The sequence below is a fragment of the Magnolia sinica genome, chromosome 6 (genome assembly GCF_029962835.1).
Source record: "Magnolia sinica isolate HGM2019 chromosome 6, MsV1, whole genome shotgun sequence".
Taxonomy (NCBI): domain Eukaryota; kingdom Viridiplantae; phylum Streptophyta; class Magnoliopsida; order Magnoliales; family Magnoliaceae; genus Magnolia; species Magnolia sinica.
Window position 1 is genome coordinate 103,589,972 of NC_080578.1, and position 19,005 is coordinate 103,608,976.

The following is a 19,005-nucleotide window of genomic DNA, read 5'->3' on the forward strand; positions in this document are numbered from 1 at the left end:
ATGTATGTCGAACATTAACACCGTGCATTTGATGGGTCTCCTTTAAATATTGGGATACCCCAAAAATCAACCGTACACGAAACTCAGGTGGCCCATACCATCTAAAATTATGTGGACATATGGCTAAAACATATGAAAGCACTTGGTGGAGCCCACCTGAAATTTGGATGCTTCTAAAACTTGGTCTGACCCCTTATCCAAGTGGGACACACATGATGGACACCGAAAATTTGGGTTTCTTTATACTGGGTCCCGGACCCAGGGGTGAAACTCCTTAAACCTCGAGTGGTACTCTCAAGCCTCATCGTCAAGACCGGGCGGATACCATGGGTCACTTGGTGCCGAAGACCATAGTAGGCCTGACTTCCGTCAACGCGGTCGGGTGAGAAGAGGTTCGGCCACACCTAACTGAAAAGTTGAAGCGAATGTGGTTGGGTTTGACTAGCCCCTGAAATGGGTCCGCTACCGGCGTGCCGGGTGGGTATTGGCATGGCTATGGGCCCCCCACTGACAAGACGGGTATGTGAGGCCTCTATTCAACAAGTTTCGAACTTGCTCTGGATACCAGGCCCCGGTGATTCTCAATAATGATAATTGTATTACGATGTGGATTTTTAGAGGAGGACTTGCATGCCTGCATATACCCGGCGTACTTTTGCATATCATCTCTTGCATTGCATCATACCCTCTTGGCTTTATGTAGCATTGCTTGGTCAACATGCTTCAGTTTCTGTACTATGATATTTTGATTGTTCCTGTATGCTTGTACACTACGCACACACGAGTGTACTCACTAGGTTTTTTCCTTAAGTCTCCTATTTCCTTTTTTTTAAAGGGCAGGAGTAGCTTGGAGGACAAAGCTTTCTCGATGCATTGTATATATTTTGTGATTTGGCAATATTGACGCTGTATACCTTTTGGAAAAGAATTTTACTTATAGCCATCTAGATTTATAATGGAAACTATTGCTTGGTGTTGTGATCATGGATCATCATGCTCAGGCATTAAAAAAAATTGTAAAAAATCTTCCTTGTAATGCGCCGAACTCGGGACTTGGTGTATGGAAGTCGAGTGCCGGATTCGGTGCATTACGGAAGTTCTCCGTTCTCGGATTTGGGGCGTGACAAAAATCGTCGCCTGCAACAACAGTGGAATGTGCCCTAGTGAGAGACGGTTGTAGCGGTTAACGCCCCTATCCACGTCAATAATTCTCCCATATATTTGTTGCTTGGTTACTCAGTCCATACCTTAACACACTTATCCCTCGTTTTATCATGCTTCTGATTTTGTGAATGTAGGTTGAGTGATACTTGCAGTGATCTCAGTCCCCCATCTACTTCAATGTTGCACTCACTTTACTCAACTATCCATGTCTTTGTTATGAATGTTAGATGTTTCTGATTCTATGAATACATAGATTTGATATATAATATGTTTGTTGCCAAAGTTAGATTGCAGTTTTTCTAATCTGATCTAAATAGTTAACATGTGTCTTCGTGGCATTTAAATGCTATGTTAAATGATACTAATGGTTTGGTACATGCATTTAATATTATGAAAAATCTCTCAAACGATCAGTGTAAATAAAATAATACCATAAAAGAAAAGATCAAATAAAGAAAGAAGAGATAGATCCATTTCTCATCTCCCACAAATCGCCGTAAACCCCATATCCTTACTTTTGTGACCGAAAATATCTAACAAGGAGAAAGATAAGAAGAAAACTGCAACGAAAAAAATCGACTACGGAAAATGCCCCGTCTGCGAGAATGATAAATTTACAAGACTGCAGCAGTATTGTGAACATGTGGATGTGTGTGACAAAAAGAATAAAGCCAAAATGAAAGAAGTAGAAAATCGACGCCTACAGCAGTAGTGGAATGCAGGGCAGTGATAGATGGTTGCAGCGATTAATGCTCCTATCTACTTCAATAATGCTCCCATCTATTTGTTGCTTGGTTACTCAGACTATAACCTAACACACTTATCCCTCGTTTTTATCATGTTTTTGATTTTGTGAATAGGGGTTGAGATATACTTGCAGTGATTACAGTCCCCCATCCCCTTCATTACTGCACTCTCCTGACATAGCTATCCATATATTTGATCTTTGATATAAATGTTAAATGTTTATGATTATATGAATACTTAGATTTGAGATATAATATGTTTGATGCCTAGGTTAGATTGTAGTTTTTCAATCTAACCTAGGCAGTTAACATTTATTTTTATAGCATATAAATGCTGTGTTAAACGATACTAATGGTTTGATACATTCATTAAATATAATGAAATATCTATCAAACGATCAGTGTAAATAAAACAATACCACAAAAGAAAAGAACAAATAAAGAAACAATAGTTAGATCCGTTTCTCATCTTCCATAAATCCCCACACACCACAGATCCTAACTCATGTGACCGAAAATGTCTAACAAATAGAAAGATAAGAAGAAAATTACAGCGAAAAAAATTAACTATGGGAAATGCCCCGTCTGCAAGAGTGTAGCAGTATGTGAACATGTGGATGCATGTGACAAGAAGAACAAATCCAAGATGAAAGAAGCAGAAAATCGTCGCCTGCAGCAACAGTGGAATGCAGGCCAGTGAGAGATGGTTATAGTAGTTAATGCCCCTATCCACTTCAATAACGCTCCCATCTGTTTGTTTCTTGGTTACTCAGTCCATACCTTAACACACTTATTCCTCATTTTTATCATGCTTCTGATTTTGTGAATATGGGTTACACAACTATTCATATCGTTGTTATGAATGTTATATGTTTCTGATTCTATGAATATATAGATTTGATATGTAATATGTTTGCTGTCAAGGTTAGATTATTGTTTTCCAATCTAACCTATGCAGTTAACATGCATATTTGTGGCATTTAAATGCAGAGTTAAACGATACTAATGGTTTGGTATATGCATATAATATTATGAAAAATCTCTCAAACACTCAGTGTAAATAAAAAAATACAACAAAAGAAAAGAATAAATGAAAAAACAAGAGATAGATCCATTTCTCATCTCCCACAAATCATCGCAACCCCAGATCCATACTCTTGTGATCGAAAATATCTAACAAGGAGAAAGATAAGAAGAAATCTACATAGAAAAAAATTGGCTACGGGAAATGCCCCGTCTGCAAGAGTGATAAATTTACAAGATTGTAGTAGTATCGTGAACATGTGCATGCGTGTGACAAAAAGAATAAATCTAAGATAAAATAAGCAGATAATTGTCGCATGTAACATCAGCGGAATATAGGGCATTGAGAGATGGTTACGGCGATTAATGCCCCTATCCACTTCAATAACACTCCCATCTGTGTGTTGCTTAGTTACTCAGATCATATCCCAACACACTTATCCCTCTTTTCTTTTTTTAATCATGCTTCTGATTTTGTAAATGTGGATTGAGAGATACTTGCAGTGATCACAATCCCCATCCACTTCAATACTACACTCTCCTTACACAGGTATCTATATCTTTGATATGATTGTTAGATGTTTCTGATTCTATGAATACGTAGATTTGATATATAATATGTTTGTTACTAAAGTTAAATTGTAGTTTTCCAATCTAACTTAAGTAGTTAACATGTGACTTCGTGTTATTTAAATGTTGTGTTAAACGATACTAATGGTTTGGTACATGCATTTATTACTATGAAAAATCTCTCAAATGATCAGTATAAATAAAATAATACCATAAAAGAAAAGAACAGAAAAAGAAATAAGAGATAGATCCATTTCTCATCTCTAGCAACTCGCCACAAACCCCAGATCCTTAATCTTGTGACCGAAAATGTCTAATAAGGAGAAAGATAAAAAGAAAACTACTGTAAAAAAAAAATCGGTTGCGGAAAATGCCACGTCTCCAAGAGTAATAAATTAGAAAGATTGCAACAGTATTGTGAACATGTGGATGTGTGTGACAAAAAGAATAAAGCAAAGATAAAATAAGCAAAAACTCGTCGCATGTAAATATAGGGCAGTGAGAGATGATTGCAACGATTAATGTCCCTATCCACTTTAATAACGCTCTCATTTGTTTGTTGCTTAGTTACTCAGACCATACCCTAACACACTTATCCATATTTTTTTATCATGTTTCTGATTTTGTGAATGTAGGTTGAGAGAACTTGTAGTGATCACAGTCCCCCATCAACTTTCATACTACACTCTCCCTACACAGCTATCCATATCTTTGACACGAATGTTAGATGTTTCTGATTGTATGAATACTTAGATTTGATATATAATATATTTGCTGCGTAGGTTAGATTGTAGTTTTCCAATCTAACTTAAGTAGTTAATATGTATTTTCATGACATTTAAATGATGTGTTAAACGATATTAATAGTTTCGTACATGCATAGAATATTATGAAAAATTCATCAAACGATAAGTGTAATTAAAACAATACCACAAAAAAAAGTACAAATGGAGAAAGAAGAGATAAATCCATTTTTCATCTCCCGCAAATCCCCACAAACCGTAGATCGTTACTCTTGTGACTAAAAATGTCTAACAAGAAAAAAGATAATAAGAAAATTACGGTGAAAAAATCAGCTAAGGGAAATGCCCTGTCTGTAAAAGTGATAAATTTGAAAGACTACCATTATTGTGAACATGTGTATGCATGTGACAAGAAAAACAAAGTCAAGATGAAAGAAGCAGAAAATCTACTCCTATAGCAACAACGGAATGTAGTCTAGTGAGAGATGGTTGCAGCGATTAATGCCCCTATCCACTTCAATAACGCTCTCATTTATTTGTTGCTTGGTTACTCAGACAATATCCTAACACACTTATCCCTCTTTTTTATTATGATTCTGATTTTGTGAATGTGGGTTGAGAAATACTTGTAGTGATCACAGTCCCCCATCCACTTCAATACTACACTCTCCCTGCAAAGCTATCGATATCTTTGATATGAATGTTTGATGTTTCTGATTCTCTTAATACATGCAATTAATATATAATATGTTTACTGCCTAAGTTAGAATGTAGTTTTCCAATCTAACTTAAGTAGTTAACATGTATCTTCTTGACATTTAAATGTTGTATTAAACGATACTAATAGTATGGTACATGCATCTAATATTATGAAAAATCTTTCAAAAAAGCAGTGTAAATAAAAAGCTACTATAAAAGAAAAGAAAAAATGAAGAAATAAGAGTAGATCCATTTCTCATTTCCTGCAAATCGCCGCAAAACCCAGATCCTTACTCTTGTGATCGAAAATGTCCAATAAGGAGAAAAATAAGAAGAAAATAACAGTGAAAAAAATCGACTACGGAAAATGCCCGTCTGCAATAGTGATAAATTTGTAAGATTCTAGCAGTATCGTGAGCATATGGATGCGTGTGATAAAAAGAACAAAGCCAAGATGAAATAAGTGAAAAATCGTCGCCTGCACAGCAGCGGAATGAAGGCCAGTGAGAGATGGTTCCAACAATTAACGCTCTTATCCACTTCAATAACTCTCCCATCTGTTCATTGCTTGGTTACTCAGACCATACCTTAACACATTTATCCCTCTTTTTTATCATGTTTCTGATTTTGTGAATGTGGACTGACAGATACTTGCAGTGATTACAGTCCCCCATCCACTTCAATACTATACTCTCCTTACAAAGCTATCCATATCTTTGATATGAATGTTAGATGTTTCTGATTCTATAAATACTTATATTTGATATATAGCATGTTTGCTGCCTAGGTTAGATTGTAGTTTTCCAATCTAACCTAGGTAGTTAACGTGTATTTTCGTAGCATTTGAAAGTTGTGTTAAACGATACTAATGGTTTGGTACATGTATCTAATATTATAAAAAATTTCTAAAATGATCAGTGTAAATAAAAAAATACCACAAAAGAAAAGAACAAACGAAGAAATAAGAGATAGATTCATTTCTCATCCCCGCAAATCGTCGTAAACCCCAGATCCTTACTCTTGTGATAAAAAATATCTAACAATGAGAAAAATAAGAAAAAAACTTTAGCAAAAAAATCAGCTATGAAAAATACCCTATCTGTAAGAGTGATAATTTTGCAAGATTGTATCAGTATCATGAACTTATGGATGCGTGTGATTAAAAAACAAAGCCAAAATGAAATAACCAGCAAAATCGTCGCCTGCAGCAATAGCAGCATGCATGCCAGTGAGAGATGGTTGTAGCGATTAACGCCCCTATCCACTCCAATAACGCTCTCATCTGTTTGTTGCTTGGTTACTCAGACCATACCTTAACACACGTATTCGTCTTTTTTTATCATGCTTCTGATTTTGTGAATGTGGGTTGAGAGATAGTTGCAGTTATTACAATCTCCCATCCACTTCAATACTGCACTCTCTGTACACAACTATCTATATCTTTGGCATGAATGCTGGACGTTTCTGATTCTATAAATACTTAATATATTTGCTGCATAAGTTAGATTGTAGTTTTCCAATCTAACCTAGGCAGTTAACATGTATTTTCGTGAAATTTAAATGTTGTGTTAAATGATACTAATGGTTTTATACATGCATTGAATATTATAAAAAATCTCTCAAATAATCAGTGTAAATAAAACAATACCACAAAAGAAAAGAACAAATGAAGAAAGAAGAGATAAATCCATTTATCATCTCCCACAAATCCCTGCAAATCGTAGATCGTTACATTTGTGACAAAAAAATGTCTAACAAGAAGAAAGGTAAGAAGAAAATTATAGTGAAAAAATCGTCTAAGGGAAATGCCCTATCTGCAAAAGTGATAAATTTGGAAGACTGTACCAATATCGTGAACATGTGTATGCATGTGACAAGAAGAATAAAGACAAGATGAATAAAGTAAAAAATTGTCGCCTGCAGCAGCAATGAAATGTAGTCCAGTGAGAGATGGTTGCAGCGATTAATACCCCCAATCACTTCAATAACGCGCCCATCTGTTTATTGCTTGGTTACTCAGACAATATCCTAACACGATTATCCCACTTTTTTTTATCATATTTCTGATTCTGTGAATGTGTGTTGAGAGATACTTACAATGATCACAGTCCCCATCCACTTCAATATTGCACTCTCCCTACATAGCTATCCATATCTTTGATATGAATGTTAGATGTTTTTTATTATACGAATACTTAGATTTGAGATATAATATGTTTGCTGCCTAGGTTAGATTGTAGTTTTCCAATTTAACTTAGGCAGTTAACATGTATTTTTGTGGCATTTAAATCTTGTGTTAAACGATACTAATGGTTTGATACTCGCATAGAATATAATGAAAAATCTCTCAAACGATCAGTGTAAATAAAATAATACCCTAAAATGAAGAAACAAGAGATAAATCCATTTCTCATCTCTCGTAAGTCCACGTAAACCACAGATCCTAACTCTTGTGACTGAAAATGTCTAACAAGTAGAAAGATAAGAAAAAACTACAGTGAAAAAAATTGACTACGAGAAATGCCCCATCTGCAAGAGTGATAAATTTGCAAGACTGCAACAGTATCGTGAACTTGTAGATACTTATGACAAGAAAAACAAAGCCAAGATGAAAGAAGGAGAAAATTATCGCCTACAGCAGCATCGAAATGTAGGCCAGTGAGAGATAGTTGCAGTGATAACACACCCATCCATTTTTTACTTGGTTACTCAGACTATACCCTAACACACTTATCCTTTAAAAAAAAAATCATGTTTCTGATTTTGTAAATATGGTTTGAAAGATACTCGCAGTGATCAGAGTCCCCCATCCACTTCAATACTGCATTATCTCTACAAAGCTATCCATTTATTTGATATGAATGTTAGATATTTCTGATTCTATGAATACTTATATTCGGTATATGATATGTTTATTGCCTAGGTTAGATTGTAGTTTTCCAATCTAACCTAGCCAGTTAGCATGTATCTTCATGGCATTTAAATGCTGTGTTAAATGATACTAATGGTTTGATACTTGTATATAATATTATGAAAAATCTCTCAAACGACCAGTGTAAATAAAAACATACCATAAAAGAAAAGAACAAATGAAGAAATAAGAGATAGATATATTTCTCATCTCCCGTAAATCGCTTTAAACCCTAGATCTTTACTCTTGTGACCGAAAATGTCTAACAAGTAGAAAGATAAGAAGAAAACTATAGCGAAAAAAATCAGCTACAGGAAATGCCCCATCTACAAGAGTAATAAATTTACAAGACTGCAACAGTATCGTGAACATGTGGATGCATGTGACAAGAAGAACAAAGCTAAGATGGAAGAAGCAGAAAATTGTCGCCTGCAGCAGCAGCGAAATTCACGCCAATGTGAGATGGTTGCAGCAATTAACATGTTAGACAGGCTCACATACCTTGTATAGCTAGTATACCTTATATAGTTCGTTTTCATAGGTAGAAGATTCTGATTTTATTATTTTCCTTGTATAGATGACTGTAATCTCTATATATTCAACCCCTTTGGGTTATCTTAAATACAAAAAAACTTTCAGCTCCTCTCGATTTTCACAGTATCAGGGCTTCACTGATCCGAAACCAGCACTACCTGTCAGATCCGACCATCCCTGCTTTCGGCCACCGTCCCTGCTCATCTGATCGCCCCTGCGTAGTCCAACCACCCCTGCCGCATCGTTCGGCCACTCCTTCTGCGTCGTCTGACCACCCCTCTGCTGGTCAAGCGCCCTTGCGTCGTTCGGCCCCTCTGCTCGTCCACCCCAACTGTTCGTTGGACCCTTCTGCTCGTCCAGCGCCCCTCTACTCTCCGATCTCTGTTCCAGATCTGTTGCTGTTCCAGATCTGCTCGTCCGGCCTCTATTCCAGATCTGTTGCTGTTCTAGATCTGTTTTTATTCCGCCAGATCTAGATCTGTTGTTATTTTGCCATATACAAATTTGTTATTATTCCGCCAGATCCAGTGCCCCTATTGTTATTCTAGATCCCGATCCAGATCTGTTGTTATTCCACCAGATCCAGCGCCCCTGCTGTTATTCCAGATCCTGATATAGATCTGTTGATATTTGGCCAGATCCAAAACCCCTGTTGCTATTGTTATTCCGCCAGATCCAGAAACTGCAATCCCTTGGGTATCTCCTGTTATACGGTACATCTAACACCTTCTTCTGCTGCAATTCTTTGCGTGCTTTCAATTACTTCAGATCAGTGGACAAGAACTCATCATGTACAGAGGCCCCAGGTTATAGTTTTGATGGTATCAACTATTTTCTATGGGTCATCCATTTTTAGAACTTTCTCAAGGGTCGTGGTTTGTGGGGACTCATTGATGGATCTGTTCCTATCCACACTTTCACAGATGTCGACAAATTAGCTGATTGGGAAATGAATAATGGGCGGATTATTACCTGGATTCTTGATTCGGTCGATCGGTCCATTACTGTTGGCCTCACTCCTCATCGTACTACTAAGACAATGTGGGAGCATCTTTAAACAATTTATCAACAGAGTAATGCGGCCCAGTTATACCGCCTGGAACAGGATCTCGTTAACCTTACTTAAGTGACGACAGTATTCAATCATTTTACTCCAAAATTGTCACAATTTAGACAGAGATGGCTATGATGGATCTCACATTTTCTCATGACTTTAAGATATTTCAATCTATGTGCGAGATTGCGCAAGTTCGACAATTTCTTATGAAGCTGCATCTAAAATTTGAGCATTGTCGGGCTGCTCTCTTGAATTGTATCCCTCCTCCTTCCTTGAATTCGGTTATTAATGATTTATTGGCTGAGGAATAATGACTGAAAGTTCTCTCTCTTCCTTCCTCAACTCCGGGATCATCTGATATGGTACTTGTTATGTTCACCACTACACTAATACGTGGTTCCACTCCTTTGACTTGTCGCGGCTGCAACAAGGCGGGTCATGTTGTCACTCAATGCAAAGAATGGTGCGCTTATTTTCGATGGATTGGTCATGGTATTCAAGACTACCGTACACATGCCTATGCATCTTCTTTTGGTCATGGACGTGGTGGTCGTGGTTGTGGCCGTGGTCGTGCTCTTTCTGCTACTGCTGCCACTATTTCTTCCGAGCTGTCTGTTAGTGATTCTACATCTACTGTTTCTGCTGAAGGTCTTTCATCACCTTTGACTCCTGCGATGCTCCAGCAAATCGTTCAGGCTCTTTCTGCGGCTGGTATATCAGGTATATCCCCATCTTCTACCTAGTTCTTCGATTCCGATGCTTCCAATCATATGACTAGTGTTGTATCCCATCTTCGTGACATTCATTCATACACCAAAAATCAAGCTATTTCTACTGCAGATGATACTAGACTACCTATTCAGTCCGTTGGATCATTGAGTTTCTCTCCTTCTACTCATCGCCAGTTCACCATTCATGATGTGTTTCATGTCCGTAACCTCTTCTCCAATTTAATTTCAGTTGGTCAATTCACATTTAATAATTGTTTAGTCATATTTTTTCTCAACTGTTGTTTTGTGCAGGATTTGGCAACGAGGAAGGTACTTAGGATGAGTAGGCGGCATGGTCGTCTGTACGTGCTGGACTTTGATCCATCTGTCACTTTGACTTGTTATTTCTTTTCTCCATCTTCATCAGATATTTGTTCGACAAATAAGTTGTGGAAACTGTGGCACTTTCGCTTAGGTCATCTACATTTCGATCGGTTAATTCGGTTATTTTCTTCTGGCATGTCAGGGAATGCTTATTTTAATAAGAAATCTTTAGATTATTCTTGTTTATCTTGTTGTCTTTAAAAAGTAAGTGTATTCCTTTTCCTCTAAGTATTACAAAATCATTTTCTATGTTTGAACTAGTGTATACAGATGTCTGGGGTCTTTCACCTATTATGTCTCTCTGGGTTACGATACTATGTTATATTCATTAATGATTTCACACGTTACATGTGGATTTACTTTCTGCACTCAAAGTCACAGGTTTTTGAAAAATTCAAGATATTTCACTCTATGGTGGAGACTCAATTTCGGATTTCAGTTCAAACCCTCCGCTCTGACTCAGGGGGGAGTATCTCTCAACCGATTTTCGTATATTTCTTCAGGGTCATGAGATTATTCATCAGACCACCTATTCTAATACTCCACAATAGAATAGGGTGGCTGAACGAAAAAATCGTCATATTGTTGAAACTGCCAACACCCTGATGACAGCTATGAGTGTTCCTCGTTCTTTCTAGGCGGAAATAATGTTACATTTCGTCTACTTGATTAACCGGATGCCAACCAACGTTCTGAATAGTAAATCTCCGTACTTTGTTCTCAACGACTTACCTCCTGCTTATTCCACATTTTGTGTTTTTGGTTGTATCTGTTATGTTCACCTGGCTTCACGTGAGCGTAAAAAACTATCTACAAAATCGATCAAATGTATGTATTTGGGATTTGGAGAAACTCAGAAGGATTCTCGATGTTATGATCCGGTTTCTCGTCGTGTTCGGATTTCACGACCTGTTGTTTCTCTTGAACATATTGTCTTTCATTCATCTTTTCATCCTTCACATGCCCCAAAATCTCCTGGTCTAACCACTTTTCCTAATATTCCTTTTGCCTCGAGTACTCTCCCTCGTCCGTTGCAGATTTACCCCCACCGACCACGTACAGCTCCACCACCTATTATTCAACCCAAACCTATTGTACTTGTTGCAAATCCTAATCCTACCTCGATACGTAGTTCCGATCGTGTACATCGAGCGTCTGATTGCTTGATATGCTCTATGTCTGTCATGAATGCTACTCTAGATACTGTTTCTATTCCTACTACCTACTCTCAGGCAACCACTCATAATTGTTGGAAGAAGGCTATGGCAGAAGAACTTGCGGTATTGAATGATAATCATACGTGGGACATTGTCACTCGACCCGCTGACCAATAGCTAATTGGTAGCAAATGGATTTATTCTGTTAAGCTCAAGTTTGATGGATCATTAGATTAATATAAGGCTCGACTTGTCGCTAAGGGATACAAACATGAATATGGAATTGATTACGATGAGACGTTTGCTCCCGTGGCCAAAATGAAAACTGTTCGTATTCTTCTGGCAATATCTTCTGTCCGCTCATGGCCACTTGCTTAGATGGATGTGAAAAATAATTTTCTTTATGGAGACCTCTAAGAAATGGTATATTTGAAACCTCCTCTTGGCTCCTTAATCCCTGACAATAAGGTATGTCGACTAAAGAAAGCCCTATATGGCCTCAAACAGGTACCTCGGGCATGGTTCCAACGCTTTCACGATGTCGTTACAAGTGCTGGCTTTACTCAAAGTAGTCATGACCCATTCTTATTTTTACGTACCACTGCTCGCGGAATTGTCATTATTCTCATTTATGTTGATGACCTACTTCTAACTGGTAGCGATGTTGCTGACATCTCGGCTTTAAAGGAAGTTCTGTAATCTTCCTTCAAGATGAAAGATCTCGGCATCTCACATACTTTCTTAGGCTTGAAATTTTATGTTCTAAACGTAAGATCCTGGTCAGCCCGTGTAAATATACCAAGGATCTTCTCGCCTTGGCATCATTGACAGATCAGAAGACAGTTCAGACTCACTTAGAATTTAATGTTCAATATGATCGTGACGATGATGATCTACTTGCATAACCTGACTTATACCACTGTTTGATTGAGAGTCTGGTTTACTTAACTATGATTCGCCATGATATTGCTTACGCTGTCTAAGTCCTCAGTCAGTTTGTTTCTACTTTTCGGACTCTTCACATGGATGTGGTGTTGTGCATCCTACGGTACCTACGTGGAACTCTAGATCGATCACTATTCTTCTCCTTCACGGCAACTCTAGACCTTCGTGCTTATTCGGATGCTGATTGGGCCGGTTGCGCTCTCACACGAAGATCTACCACTGACTACTGTGTTTTTCTCGACACTTCTCTCATCTCTTAGAAGTGTAAGAAGCAGGTCACTATTTTCAAATCAAGCACAGAAGCCGAGTATCGGGCGATGTCCGCTGCATGTAGTGTGCTTGTCTGGTTACGTAGACTTCTTTCCGACTTAGGCGTTCCTCTGTTGAATCCTACTCCACTCCATGTTAATAATCTAAGTGTCATTCAAGTTACCTCTAACTCGATTTTTCATGAACGGACGAAGCATATTGAAGTTGACTGTCACTTTATCCGCGAGAAATTTCAATTTGGGCTCATTTCCCTTCCATATGTTGCATCCCATGATCAGATTGCTGACATTTTCACCAAGTCCTTCACTTTTGCACGTTACTCATTTCTAGTTGGCAAACTATTACTTGTTGATGACCAGCATTAGTTTGAGGGGGGATGTTAGATAGGCTCACATACCTTTTATAGTTAGTATACCTTGTATAGTTCGTTTTCATAGGTAGAAGATTCTGATTTTATTATTTTCCTTGTATAGATGACTGTAATTTCTATATATTCAACCCCCTTGGGTTGTCTTGAATATAGAAAAGCTTTCAGCTCCTATCGGTTTTTATAACACCCCTATCCACTTCAATAACTCTCTCATCTGTTTGTTGCTTGGTTACTCAGACAATACCTTAACACATTTATCCTTCTTTTTTTAAAAAAAAAATCGTGCTTCTTATTTTGTGAATGTGAGTTGAGAGAAACTTGTAGTGATGACAAACCCTCATTCACTTCAATACTGCACTTTTCGAACAAAGCTATTCATATATTTGATATGAATTTTAAATGTTTCTAATTCTATGAATACTTAGATTTTAGATATAATTTATTTGCTGCTGAGGTTAGATTGTAGTTTTCCAATCTAACATAGGCATTTAACATGTATTTTCGTGGCATTTAAATGTTATGTTAAACGATATTAATGGTTTGATACATGCATTGAATATAATAAAAAATTTCTCAAACGATCATTATAAATAAAACAATATCACAAAAGAAAAGAACAAGTAAGGAAACAAGAAATAGATCCATTTCTCATCTCTAGCAAATTCCTGCAAACCACAGGTCCTAACTCTTTTGACCGAAAATGTCTAACAAGGAGGAAGGTAAGAAGAAAACTAAAGGTAAAAACATCAGCTACGGGAAATGTCCAGTCTGCAAGAGTGATAAATTTGTAAGATTGTACCAGTATCGTGAATATGTGGATGCGTGTGACAAGAAGAACAAAGCCAATATGAAAGAAGCAGAAAATCGTCGCCTGCGGCAATAACGGAATGCAGTCCAATGAGAGATGGTCTCAACAATTAACGCCCTTATCCATTTCAATAACGCTCCAATTTGTTTGTTACTTGGTTACTTAGACCATACCCTAACACATTTATCTCTCTTTTTTATCATGTTTCTGATTTTGTGAATGTGGGTTGAGAGATACTTGCAGTCATCACAATCCCCCATCTACTTCAATATTACACTCTCCGTACATAACTATCCATATCTTTGATATTAATGTTAAAAGTTTTCGATTATATGTATTCTTAATATATTTGCTTCATGGGTTAGATTATAGTTTTCCAATCTAACCAAGGCAATTAACATGTACTTTTGTGACATTTAAATATCATGTTAAATGATACTAATGGTTTGGTATATGCATTGAATATTATGAAAAATCTCTCAAACGATTAGTGTACAATAAAACAATACCATAAAAGAAAAGAACAAATGAAGAAATAAGAGATAAATTCATTTCTCATCTCTCTTAAATCCCCGTAAACCTTATATTGTTACTCTTGTGACAAAAAATGTCTAACAAGGAGAAAGATAATAAGAAAATTACAGTAAAATAATCGGATAAGAGAAATGCACCGTCTGCAAAAGTGATAAATTTGGAAGACTGCACCAGTATCGTGAACATGTATATGCGTATGACAAGAAGAACAAAGCCAAGTTGATGCCTACAATATCAACAAAATACAGTCCAGTAAGAGATGGTCACAGCGATTAACGCCCCTATACACTTTAATAACGCTCTTATCTGTTTGTTGCTTGGTTACTCAGATAATACCTAACACACTTATGCCTTTTTTTATTATCATGCTTCTGATTTTGTGAATGCGAGTTGAGAGATACTTGCAGTGATCACAGAACCTGATCCGCTTCGATACTGCACTCTCCCTACACAGCTATTCATATCTTTGATATGAATGTTAGATGTATCTAATTCTATAAATACTTAAATTTGAGATATAATATATTTGCTGCCTAAGTTAGATTGTAATTTTCAAATCTAACATAGGCAGCTAGCATGTATTTTCGTGGCATTTAAATGATGTGTTAAATGATACTAATAGTTTGGTACATGCGTATAATATAATGAATAACCTCTCAAACGATCAGTGTAAATAAAACAATACCATAAAAGAAAAGAATAAATGAAGAAACAATAGATAAATCCATTTCTCATCTCCCGCAAATCCTCGCAAACCACAAATCCTAACTCTAGTGACTGAAAATGTCTAACGAGTCGCATGATAATAAGAAAGTAATAGAGAACAAAATCGGCTACGGGAAATGCCCCGTCTGCAAGAGTGATAAATTTGTAAGACTGTAGCAGTATCGTGAACATGTGGATGCGTGTGATAAGAAGAACAAAGCTAAGATGGAAGAAGGAGAAAATTGCCGCTTGCAACAGCAACGAAATGCAGGCCAGTGAGAGATGGTTGTAATGAGTAAAACTCCTATCCACATCAATAACGCTCCTATTTGTTTGTTGCTTGGTTGCTCAGACCATACCCTAACACACTTATCCTTCTTTTGTATCATGTTTCTGATTTTCTAAATGTTGGTTGAGAGATACTTGCAATGATCAAAGTCCCACATCCACTTCAATACTGCACTCTCTCTATAAAGTTATCCACATCTTTTATATGAATGTTATATATTTCTTATTTTATGAATACTTAGATTTGATAAATAATATGTTTGCTGTCTACGTTAGATTGTAATTTTCCAATCTAATTTAGGTAGTTAACATGTATCTTTGTGACATTTAAATATTGTGTTAAGCGATATTAATGGTTTGGTACATGTATCTAATATTATGAAAAATCTCTTAAACGATTAGTGTAAATAAAAAAATACCACAAAAGAAAATAACAAATAAAGAAATAAGAGATAGATCCATTTCTCATCTCCCACAAATCACAGCAAACCCCAGATCCTTATTCTTGTGACCGAAAATGTCTAACAAATAGAAAGATAAGAAGAAAACTACAGCGAAAAAAATCACCTATGAGAAATGCCCCGTCTACAAGAGTGATAAATTTGCAAGATTGTATTAGTATCGTGAACATGTGGATGCATGTGACAAAAAGGACAAAGCCAAGATGAAATAAGTAGAAAACCGTCGCCTACAGCAACAACGGAATATATGCTAGTGAGAGATAGTTGTAGCGATTAACGCACCTAACCACTTCAATAACGAACCCATCTGTTTATTGCTAGGTTACTCATACCATATCCTAACACACTTATCTCTCTTTTGTTTATCATGCTTCTAATTTTGTCAATGTGGGTTTAGAGATACTTGTAGTGATCACAATCTCCCATCCACTTCAATACTGCACTCTTCCTACAAAGTTATCCATATCTTCGATATAAATGTTAGATGTTTCTGATTTTATGAATACTTAGATTTTATATATAATATGTTTGCAGCATAAGTTAGATTGTAAATTTTCAATCTAACCTAGGCATTTAACATATATCTTCGTGGCATTTAAATGTTGTGTTAAACGATATTAATAGTTTGGTACATGCATCTAATATTATGAAAAATCTCTCAAACGATCAGTGTAAATAAAAATAATACCGCAAAAGAAAAAAACAAATGAAGAAACATGAGATAGATACATTTTTTATCTCCCACAAATCGTCGCAAACCCTATATCCTCACTTTTGTGACCGAAAATGTCAAACAAGGAGAAAGATATATATAGAAAACTACAGAGAAAAAAATTAGCTACGGAAAATGCCCCATTTGCAAGAGTGATAATTTTTAAAGACTGCAATAGTATCGTGAACATGTTGATGCGTTTTACAAGAAGAATAAGGCGAAGATGAAAGAAGGAGAAAATCGCCGCCTGCAACAACAGCGGAATGCAAGCCAGTGAGAGATGCGTGTCGTGAACGTGTGGATGCGCGTAACAAGAAGAACAAAGCCAAGATGAAAGAAGGAGAAAATCACCGCCTGCAACAGTAGCGAAATGCAAGCCAGTGAAAGATGTTGCAATGAGTAACGCCCATATCCATATCAATAATGCTCTCATCTATTTGTTGCTTGGTTACTCACACCATACCCTAACACACTTATCCCTATTTTTTTATCATGCTTTTGATTTTGTGAATGTGGGTTGAGAGAAACTTGTAGTGATCATAGTCCCCCATCCACTTCAATACTGTACTCTCCTTACACAGCTATCCATATCTTTGATATAAATGTTAGATGTTTCTGATTCTACGAATACTTAGATTTGGAAGATAATATGTTTGCTACTTAGGTTAGATTATAGTTTTTCAATCTAAGCTAGACAGTTAACATGTATTTTCATGACATTTAAATGATGTGTTCAACGATACTAATGGTTTGGTACATGCATAGAATATAATGAAAAATCTCTCAAATGATTAGTACAAATATAACAATACCATAAAAGAAAAGAAGAAATGAAGAAACAAAAGATAAATCTATTTATAAACTCCCGCAAATCCTTACAAACCACAGATCCTAACTCTCGTGATCGAAAATGTCTAATAAGTAGAATGATAAGAAGAAAGTAACGGAAAAAAATCGGCTACGAAAAATCCCCCGTTTGCAAGAGTGATAAATTTGCAAGACTGTAATAGTGTTGTGAACATGTGGATGCGTGTGACAAGAAGAACAAAGCCAAGATGAAAGAAGGAGAAATCGCCACCTGCAACAGTAGCGGAATGCAGGCCAGTGAGAGATGCGTGTTGTGAACATGTGGATGCGTGTGACAAGAAGAACAAATCCAAGATGAAAGAAAGAGAAAATTGCCGCCTACAACAGTAGTGGACTGCAAGCCAGTGAGAGATGGTTGTAACGAGTGATGCCGCTATCCAGATCAATAGCGCTCCCATCTGTTTGTTGCTTGGTTACTCAGACCATACCCTAACACACTTATCCCTCTTTTTTATCATGCTTCTGATTTTGTGAATGTGAGTTGAGAGATACTTGTAGTGATCATAGTCCTCTATCTACTTCAATACTGCACTCTCCCTACAAAGCTATCCATATCTTTGTTATGAATGGTAGATTTTTTTGATTATACGAATACTTAGATTTGAGAATTAATATGTTTGCTGCATAGGTTAGATTGTAGTTTTCTAATCTAACCTAGGCAGTTAACATGTATCTTCGTGGTATTTAAATTCTATGTTAAACGATACTGATGGTTTGGTACAAGCATAGAATATAATGAAAAATCTCTCAAATAATTAATATAAATAAAATAATACCATAAAAGAAAAGAAGAAATGAAGAAACAAAAGGTAAATCCATTTCGAAACTCCCACAAATCCTCACAAACCACAGATCTTAACTCTTGTGATCGAAAATGTTGAACAAGTAGAATGATAAGAAGAAAGCAAAATAAGAAAAAAAACGGTTAGATTGTCACAATCCCCCATCCACTTCAACACTGCACTCTTCCTACAAAGTTATCCATATCTTCGATATGAATGTTAGATGTTTCTGATTTTATGAATACTTAGATTTTATATATAATATGTTTGTAGCATAGGTTAGATAGTAATTTTTTAATCTAACCTAAGCAGTTAACATGTATCTTCGTGGCATTTAAATGCTGTGTTAAACGATACTAATAATTTGGTGCATACATCTAATATTATAAAAAATCTCTCAAACGATCAGTGTAAATAAAAATAATACCGCAAAAGAAAAAAACAAATGAAGAAACATGGGATAGATACATTTTTCATCTCCCACAAATCGCCACAAACCCTATATCCTCACTTTTGTGACCGAAAATGTCAAACAAGGAGATAAATAGAAAACTACAGAGAAAAA